Source organism: Heloderma suspectum, chromosome 2, assembly GCF_057233095.1.
Source record: "Heloderma suspectum isolate Gila_16-S chromosome 2, 16-S_ref, whole genome shotgun sequence".
Taxonomy (NCBI): Eukaryota; Metazoa; Chordata; class Lepidosauria; order Squamata; family Helodermatidae; genus Heloderma; species Heloderma suspectum.
The window spans coordinates 221,729,799-221,739,920 of record NC_139459.1 but is presented as its reverse complement, the minus strand read 5'-3'; positions in this window follow the sequence as shown (position 1 = coordinate 221,739,920).

Below are 10,122 nucleotides of genomic sequence, written 5' to 3'. Positions count from 1 at the left end.
TTACTGACGGAAGCGAGCACTGCTCTTTAGGGGTGGGCAGCCTGTGTTCCCCTCAATGTTTTGGCCTATCATTCCCATCAGCCCTAGCCAGCATAGTCAATGGTGAGAGATCCTGGGAGTTGTAGGCCATAGAAAAACATGGCGTATTGAGTATTGAAAAATGCGCTTCCTTCAAATAACCACGGAGCCCACCAATTGGAGGCAGGTGTGTGTGGGGGTGTCACACTACTTTTTGTTTGTCGCCCTCCACCCCCACCCCCCATGCACACTGGAGCTGTCTCTGCCTCTCTTCCTTTGAGGTATGAAAATTCCCACTGCTGGAGAGCAGATGCTACACTGAAATACTAAGAAAACTTTCTACTACTGTGTGGATGTGGTATAACCTATCTTACCCCAATGCATCACAGTTACTCATTTTGTCCATAAACATCCCTGAGATTTCTCTCTCCCAACCCCCCTTTCAACAATAGTGTTGCTGCACTGACTATAGGGTGCCATTGTGTGGGGTCAAAAGAAGGATACAGGACTCCATGCCAGTTCCTCATGCCGATCTGACCTGGATGGCAGGGGGATGCTTCAAGACTGCAATGCAGGCCACATCTACACCAAAGCAAGCAAGGCCTCTGTGGTGATGTGCTGCCATCTGCAGGAAGTTTGTGCATCCAATTATCTTCATACTGATGGCTTGCTGATCTAAGAGTCAGTGTATGGCAATGGTTTCATGGAACTCATAGTTCATAGAAGGTAAACATCTTATTTCGGCTCCATCCTGTGCATTTTTCCCCCTTGAAAGTAATCGCTCCCAAGTAAGTGTACATAAGGAGTGGGTGGTGAAAATCACTTTAAGGCTGCAACCCTATATCCAGTGGTGGTTCTGACCCTTGAGGCAATGTTAAGGAGACCCACAATCTTTATAGGGGCAGAGACCATTTGTAGTTAGGATGCTGGCCAGGGATGGGAAGCAGAACAGGTTGCCAGTATCTTTTGACCTGGTTCAACTGTTACATTTTGAAGGTGTGTGTGTCTTCTTTTAACCTATTACAAATTCAATGAAAATCTTGACTTTAAGCCAGGGTGCAGAATGTCAGGCCCAAGGGCTTGCCCCAATCCAGCCCTCTTGGGTTTCCCAGATACCCATGCCCCCTTCCCATAGCCCCCCTTTCATCTGACCACCAATTGTTCCATGGTTTCCCTGTTTCTGTGCAACACCCCCCACCTGGTCATTCTAAAAGGTTGGATTGTCTCTCCTAAGGGTTATTTACTGGCAGTAAGATCATAATGCTAAAATATGCTGGTGTTTTTGGCCCCATCCCCTTTGCCTTCAGCCCCGCCCACCACAGGAATCTGGCCTCCGAGAACTCCTCTGAAATGGAATTCAGGCCTTGGGCTGAAAGAGATTCAACACCCCTGGTCTAAGACACCTGCCCTCCTTTGGTACGGCTACCAGAAAAAATAGGGAATGGAATTTATATCCACTGAGATTAAGATACAGTTCAGGGGTTCCTGCTCTCAGTCTCTCTCTCTCTCTCCCCCCCCCCCACTCCCAAGCACCCTCATAAAAAATTGGATAAGTCTTGGAAACATATTGTAGCAGCCAGATTGGACACAACCATATTTTATGGTTCAGTTTGACAAATGCTTTGGAAACTGCCTTAGGTTGCTCCTTTATTGATAGAGCTCCCACTAAGTTGAACATGGACAGCTCCATGCCGTAGTAGTAGTAGTGGTAGTGGTAGTAGTAGTAATAAAATAGGGAATTGAAGGGGTGCAGAATAGGAAAGGGAAGCAATGGTTGTTTATTTTGGCTCACTCACAAACACAAAATATAGCTGTAGTTTCTTATTGTCCCTAATGTTAGGCTACCCTACTCTTATTACACAATAAATGGGGCTTGAAATTTCCTACCCAGTTTAGAAAAGGGAACAAACTGCTCATGTGTCTTTTCTGTCTTGATATTTTCCAGAGAGCTGTATAACCACACACTTCTTGTTCTGTTTGCATCTCAGCTCCAAGCGTATCACAATGGCTATCTATGTAGTGCACTTTTAAAAGTGGTCCCTGAGCATTTTACAGACTATATATAGAAAATCATTTCACCTCTGCTGCAATGCAGTCAGGACAGAAGTAGAACACTGCAATCTTCTAGCTGAACAGTTAGGAGAAGCAGAGAATATTGCAAAGAGATCCTCTTGATCACAGAGTAGGCCATGGTTTTAGAGATGCTGTCATATTGATCTGTATCAATTCATCCAAGATTCCTTAGGTTTACAAAATAAATCCTTAGTATTCATTACATCAGTTAAGATCTGTGGGAACTGCAGCCCATGATGTACATCCACTGACCATGTAATGGAGTATGCCCTTAGGGATGTTTTCTGGTATGCAACTATAACTAGCTTGGGTGAGAGGAAATGTGTACAGTTACCAGCCTTCATCATCACATGATCAGGAGGACATCTAATCATAGCTCAGAAACTCTCTGTAGAACCTGACATTTCTTTTGCAGCATCAAGGTGTTGGCCCTCATGATAATATGGACTGCATACAAGGATAGTTACTATTTTAGTAAACAAGCACAAGGCTGCTCTGGACTGATTTGCTGCTACATGAAAGTACTAGCTCATTAGGCCACATGCAGTGGATACATGATCAGTCTTGCAAAGTTATCCCACATTTTTTCTAGAGGCACTAAAAAATGTGCAGACTGATCCTATGCACTTTTATTCATAAGTCCAACTAAGTTAAGTGATGGCTTACTCCCAAGTAAGCAGGCATACGATTCTTAGCGTTAGCAATAAGGAAAGCTTTGCTGGCTAAATTTGTCAGGCTGCTGTAAAAAGAAGAGAGTAAGAGTCCAGACAGAAGAAAGAAGAAGTGTGTCAACTCTACCCATGACTTCAACTGTCAGATTATAAGGAAACAAGTCATCAGCTAATCCTGCAGCACTGTGACAGGATCTTGCAAATCCAAAACGTTCTTAACATATTGAACTATGTAACAGAGCTGGAAAGAATGTAAAAATACCATCTTGAATTTAGTATTTGAGCATTTAAAAATCACAAATCTCACTTTCCACTACTTAAAGATGAATGGATGTGAAGCCATTTGCCAATGTCCAAATGGAAGTGTAACTGTTTCAATGCGAGTGATTTGCTAAATGTTATATTTGGCCATTTTCCATTGTGGCATTATCAGATAATTCAATATGGCTTGAGATTATCTGTTCTGGGTGACCAGATACCAAGGAAAACAGGACCTTTTGCAGTGACAGCTTTTCCACCCTGTTATGACAAGCTGCACCTCTTGGAATTCCTCCTCCCATACAACTATTAAAAGTACAGGACCTCTCTCGTGCCCCCCTCCCCTCCCCCCCTCTCCTCCTTTGCATTTGGTCACCCTAAGTATTCCACAAAAAAAGAGCAAAAAGGGTTAGTATGCAGTACAGTGCAGATACCAATGTGGGTGAGAAGGAAAAGGTAACCCAGCCAGGTGACTCGGTGTCATCCGATACATCTTTACTTGAAAGTAAGCCTACTGTGTTCAGTGGAGCTTACTCTTGGGAAACAGGATTGCAACCTAAAGCATGCTTCAGTCACATGCCATTGGAGAAAGAAAACACCTTCAGACCAAATGCCTCCATCAGGCACTTTGGCCCCTCGATGAACCCTAATACAGCCCTTGGGTGATACATAGATGATAAATTCCTGAAGATTTTTTTGTTCACACTTTACCACCCTCTCTAACCAGAGGTATTTCTGAGAAAACTGATCATACCCACAATCTCTAGGGGAAAACATTTTCTTCTTGACCCAAATTGTTCAGTGTGAAAGCATTCAGTTAGAGTTCAAGAAATGTTTTCTAACTCCCCTTTAAAACTTCAAGAGTGGTTAAAAAGATCCTTATTTCATACTTCTCTCATTCGGACATTTTCTTCTAATTTCCAACCGCATTGTTCAGAAACAGCCTATATCTATTTCTCTCTCGCTCCTTTTCCCCACATGCTCCCTACCCAGTAATTTCTAGAGCACTGCCGCATTGAGCAAGCCCTGATCTCCTGTGCTGGTAAAGATGGTGGAGAGTCTATGGGCACAGGCACTTGCAACAAATGTTGAAGAGAAGACACTAAATACATTTCTCTCTCTTGGTAGTTGTGAAGGAATATGATCATGCAATCAAGATGTCTACCTTATCACTTTTGTCTGACTAAAACAAGACTGCATCCAGGAGCCAGTGTGGTGTACTGGTCTTCACCAACGTGGTGCCCTCCAGATGTTTTGGACTACAACCCCCATCATCCACAACCCCAGCCTCGCTAGCTGGACTAATAGGAGTTGTAGTCAAAACCATCTGCAGGGCATCACATTGGGGAAGGCAGGGTCAAAGTGCTGGACTAGTAAAACCCCAAGTTTAAATCTTCGTTCAGCTACCTGGACCTGGTGATTAGAAAAATGCAAATAAGGCCTCAAATAGTAGCTTCAGCCATTGGTTTCTATCCTACATCTTCCACAATGAAATCTGAGGTGATTGCAGAGAAGCTGAATGCATATTTTCATATGATTTGGTTGGCCTAATCACAATATTACACTAATATGGATTTTGCTGTTTTTCTTACACCCAACATGGTTACCTTTGCTTTTTATGTGACATATTGGTTAGTTCCTGTGACACTACAAATTATGTGACACAATCTTTCTGTCGCTCTCTCTCTCTCTCCTGACATTTTGGAGCTCTTTTTAGAGGAGATATATAGGATGTAAATTAGAATACAGACTCTAGCACAGCCTTCCCCAACCTGGTACTCTTCAGATGTGTTGAACTACAATGCTACGAAGATTCTGGAAGTATAGTCCAACACATCTGGAGGGCATCAGGTTGGAGAAAGCTGCCTAGTAAAACATGTGTAAGCTGACAATATGTTAAGCAGGAAAAGAATGTGAGGATGGCATTGCTAAAAATGTTATGACCAACAACAGACATTTCTTTAAACCCATTGGAAGTAGGAAAATAGCCAGGGAGGTGGTTGGACTATAAGATGACAAGGGAGTGAAAGGAAAGGGCCTTGGATGGTGTGGTCATAATAATAATCAATTGCATATTGAATATCTCTGAGCAATGCAGTGCCCTTGCAAACTAAGCAAAATTGGGGAAAGGTTTACAATAATTAGGGAATTCTGTATTAGGATACAAAAAGTATTTTTGTCCAATTCACTCAGCCTTGGGAGAAATTAGAGGTGGGTTCATGGCTGCCTTTTCATCATTTAATTTCAACGGGTGCATCCAATTAACCCCTCTTGCTGACAGAATAGCTTCTGTCAGAGGAATGGTGGTGGTGGGGAATGATTCCATCTCCCCCGCCTGTAGCCTCTCCTGTACACCCTCAAAATCTGCTCTGGAGCATCTGCAAGGGAGGGGGGGAGTGTCTCATTGCGAGAGTGGAAGTCCGCATGCATGGCCTTGGATTTCACCCTCTAATGCGAAGAGAAAACTCCCTGGAAAAGACCCTGATGCTGGGAAAGACTGAAGGCAAAAGGAGAAGGGGACGGCAGAGGATGAGATGGTTAGTTGGCATCACGGATGCAATGAATATGAACTTGAGCACGCTCCGGGAGAGAGCGCAGGACAGGAAGGCCTGGCGTGCTATGGTCCATGGGGTCACGAAGAGTCGGACACGACTGAACGACTGAACAACAACAACAACTTCATGACTGGCTGCTGGAAATGTTAAATTCCACTGCAAAGCATTGTGCATTGAGACGGTTTAAGGTGAATATTCACCAGCAGCCATTCTAGCAGGGGGTGTTGTTAAAGAAAAATATTTACCTTCTGTTTATTTTCAAGCGTTCACTTTTATTATTCAGTTGAACAAAAGACAGACAGACATGTATGGAAGGGAATCTGTAGATTCACTCAGTAAAAATATAAATTCTCAGGACATTGAAACTTGGATACAGACAAAGGCACAATTTGGCAACAGTAGATTGGATACAAAATCCAAACTAAAGTCAGAGAAAATCATTCATTCACTACTCATCAGGTTCATGCTTGTCTCACACCATCTACATAATCATGCTTACTTGTCCAGAACGTTTGGCTACGTGCAGTTTCACTTTTAGCTAATGAAGTTTCTTTCACAGTACTGAGGGAGACGAGAGGGGGAAGTGGGGCCAAAGACTTAACTTTCCTCCCGCTTCCGTCCCCATTTCTTTGTCCTTGTGTGTCGAGATTTGTTGGATTGTAAGCCTGTGGCAGGGACTGACTTGTTTTACTGATTATATTGAAGCTGCTCTTGGCTGAGAAGTGGGATAAAAAACACTTTAAATAAAGAAAAAAAATATTGGTGATGATGATGAGATGACTCACACTTTCAAGTTTCATTAACCTTGCAGTATGTGTGATCCAGGCTTAACGCTTTCCTCAAATACTCATATAGTCTCCCAACCATTTTGTTTTGTCTTTACTAAATGCAGCCTCCAAAGGCTGTGGATTTCATTAGTGCAGCAATGGGAGGTGGGGTGTAATAGTTTTACTTGTTCTGGTCTAACTCAGCTTCTAACTGGTCCAGAAAATCTCACAAGATTTGGACACAGAGACAGGGAAATCAGTTTCCATAAATATCCTCAACACATGATCTACAATTTAGCCTCATTTCCTCCTGCCCTAATGGTAATGGGATTGCAGTCTGTGATGGAGGGTTCTGGATCTCTGGGCCCGGTAAAATATACCCTTTATTTCCCTCCCCCCTCCAGATGCTTGGACCCTGCTCCCTGATGTATGGGGACTTCAGAGTTACTCATTGATGAGGTGAACACACTTAGTATATCACATGTGGGCAGCCTGTGGTCCACACGTGGCCTTCAAGGCTCTCCCCTGTGGCCTGCCAGTGCCCTGGTGCCTCCCCTAGTCTCATGTCCCCACTTCTGCTGATGACTACAACTATTTTTTTGGCCTCCTCCCTGGGCAGGGAAAGCTTTCTTCTGCCTGGAGATAACAGAAAGGGCAATCTAGCCTGCACCACCCCCGTGTGCCCCCTGACCCACCACCACATGTGGCCCTCGGGCAAAAAGATTACCCACCCCTGAAAATGCTCAGAGCACTTTCAGCTGTGTTTTTTTATGCTCCAAGGTTGAACACTGAAAACAGCCCCCTCCATTTCAAAGTTGGTGGATTGCACCCCCCAGAACCAAACAGACTCTGCTTTATAAACAACCTCCAAGTTTTATTTAAACAAAGACCCCTCTACAGAGCTCTCCCCTCAGGCTGTGGCCTCTCTCGCTTCTGGCCAGAAGCAGTGGATGTTGCCCTCAACTACTTCTTGGCTCCTCCCAGGAATCACACTCAAGCCAAATCCAGCAGCTTTCATAGTGTTAGGAGCCACACGCACATTAAACCCTGCCTGAGGCAAGAGGCTTGTCTAGAGGACCTCATGAGTCACTTTCTGCCATATATGAAAGTGGGCACATTAGCAGGCAGAGCAGAGCTTTTGATAGGATTCCTGCTTCTGGAGTACAGTTGGGTTCTGCAGTGCATCAATACCATTGAAAAGAAGCCCCCTCGAGGGCTTTCCGTGATGGAAAACCAGCATACGATTAAATATAAATAGATTTACAGTGCAAGCCTATACATGTTTACTCAGAAGTCCCATTGCATTCAATGGGGTAAGATCACAGCCCTAACATATGTAAATAGGTGAATACTTTCAATGAAGTATAGTGGAGGAAAGTTATAGCTAATTGTTTTGATGTAATATTTAATTCCCCTTCATGGATCACTGCCTTGTTGAGGCGAAGGGGCTTGCATAACTCAGTGAAGCCATAAGCTATGCCGTGCAGGGCCACCCAAGACGGACAGGTCATGGCAGAGAGTTCTGACAAAATGTGGTCCACTGGAGAAGGAAATGGCAACCCACTCTGGTATTCTTGCCAAGAAAACCCCATGGAACGTATCACAAGGCTAAAAGATATGACGCCGGAAGATGAGCCCCTCAGGTCGGAAGGTGTCCAATATACTACTGGGGAAGAGCAGAAGGAATTTCCAAGTAGCGCCAGAAAGAGTGAAGCGGCTGGGCCAAAGCCAAAAGAACACTCAGCTGTGGATGTGTCTGGTGGTGAAAAGAAAATCTGATGCTGTAAAGAACAATATTGTTTAGGAACCTGGAATGTCAGATCAATGAATCAAGGTAAGCTGGAGGTGGTCAAACATGAGATGGCAAGATTGAACATCGACATCTTGGGAATCAGCGAACTAAAATGGACAGGCATGGGCGAATTTAATTCAGGTGACCATCATATCTACTATTGTGGGCAAGAATCCCTTAGAAGAAATGGAGTAGCACTCATAGTCAACAAAAGGGTGGGAAAAGCAGTACTGGGGTACAATCTTAAAAACGATAGAATCTCAGTACGAATCCAAGGCAAACCATTCAACATCACAGTAATTCAAGTCTGTGCCCCAACCACTGATGCCGAAGAAGCTGAGGTTGATCGGTTCTAGGAAGACCTACAACACCTTCTAGAACTAACACCAAAAAAAGATGTCCTCTTCATCATAGGGGATTGGAATGCTAAAGTAGGAAGTCAAGAAATCACCGGGATAACAGGCAGGCATGGCCTTGGTGTACAAAATGAAGCAGGACAAAAGCTAATAGAGTTTTGCCAAGAGAACACGCTGATCATAGCAAACACTCTTTTCCAACAGCACAAGAGACGACTCTACACATGGACATCACCAGATGGTCAATATCAAAATAAGATTGATTATGTCCTTTGCAGCCAAAGATGGAGAAGCTCTATACAGTCAGTAAAAACAAGACCTGGAGCTGACTGTGGCTCAGATCATGAGCTTCTTGTTGCAAAATTTTGGCTTAAATTGAAGAACGTAGGGAAAACCACTAAACCATTCAGGTATGACCTAAATCATATCCCTTATGAATATACAGTGGAGGTGAGGAATAGATTTCAGGGATTAGACCTGATAGACAGAGTGCCTGAGGAACTATGGACGGAGGTCCGTAACATTGTTCAGGAAACAGCAACGAAATCCATCCCAAAGAAAAAGAAATGCAAGAAAGCAAAGTGGCTGTCTGAGGAGGCTTTACAAGTAGCTGAGGAAAGAAGGGAAGCGAAAAGCAAGGGAGAAAGGGGAAGATATATCCAACTGAATGCAGAGTTCCAGAGAATAGCAAGGAGAGACAAGAAGGCCTTCTTAAATGAACAATGCAAAGAAATCGAGGAAAACAACAGAATGGGAAAGACTAGAGATCTCTTCAAGAAAATTGGAGATCTCAAGGGAACTTTTTGTGCAAAGACGGGCATGATAAAGGACAAAGAAGGCAGGGACCTAACAGAAGCAGATGAGGTTAAGAAGAGGTGGAAAGAATACACAGAAGAACTATACAGGAAAGATCTTCATGTCCCTGATAGCCATGATAGTGCGGTCACTGAACTTGAGCCGGACATCTTAGAGAGTGAAGTCAAGTGGGCCTTAGGAAGCATTACTAACAACAAAGCTAGCGGAGATGACAGTATTCCAGCTGAGCTATTTAAAATCCTAAAAGATGATGCTGTTAAAGTGCTGCATTCAATATGCCAACAAATTTGGAACACTCAACAATGGCCGCAAGACTGGAAAAGGTCAGTTTACATTCCCATTCCAAAGAAGGGCAACGCCAAAGAGTGTTCAAACTACCGCACAATTGCGCTCATTTCACATGCCAGCAAGGTGATGCTCAAAATCCTACAAGCTAGGCTTCAGCAGTATGCGAACCGAGAACTACCAGAAGTACAAGCTGGGTTCCGAAGAGGCAGAGGAACTAGAGATCAAATGGCCAACATTCGCTGGATCATGGAGAAAGCAAGAGAATTCCAGAAAAACGTCTATTTCTGCTTCATTGACTACGCTAAAGCCTTTGATTGTGTGGATCACAACAAACTGTGACAAATTCTTAAAGTGATGGGAGTACCAGACCACCTTACTTGTCTCATGAGAAACCTGTACGAGGGTCAGGAAGCAACAGAAAGAACTAGACATGGAACAACCGATTGGTTCAAAATTGGGAAAGGAGTACGACAAGGCTGTATATTGTCGCCCTGCTTATTTAACTTATATGTAGAGTACATCATGAGA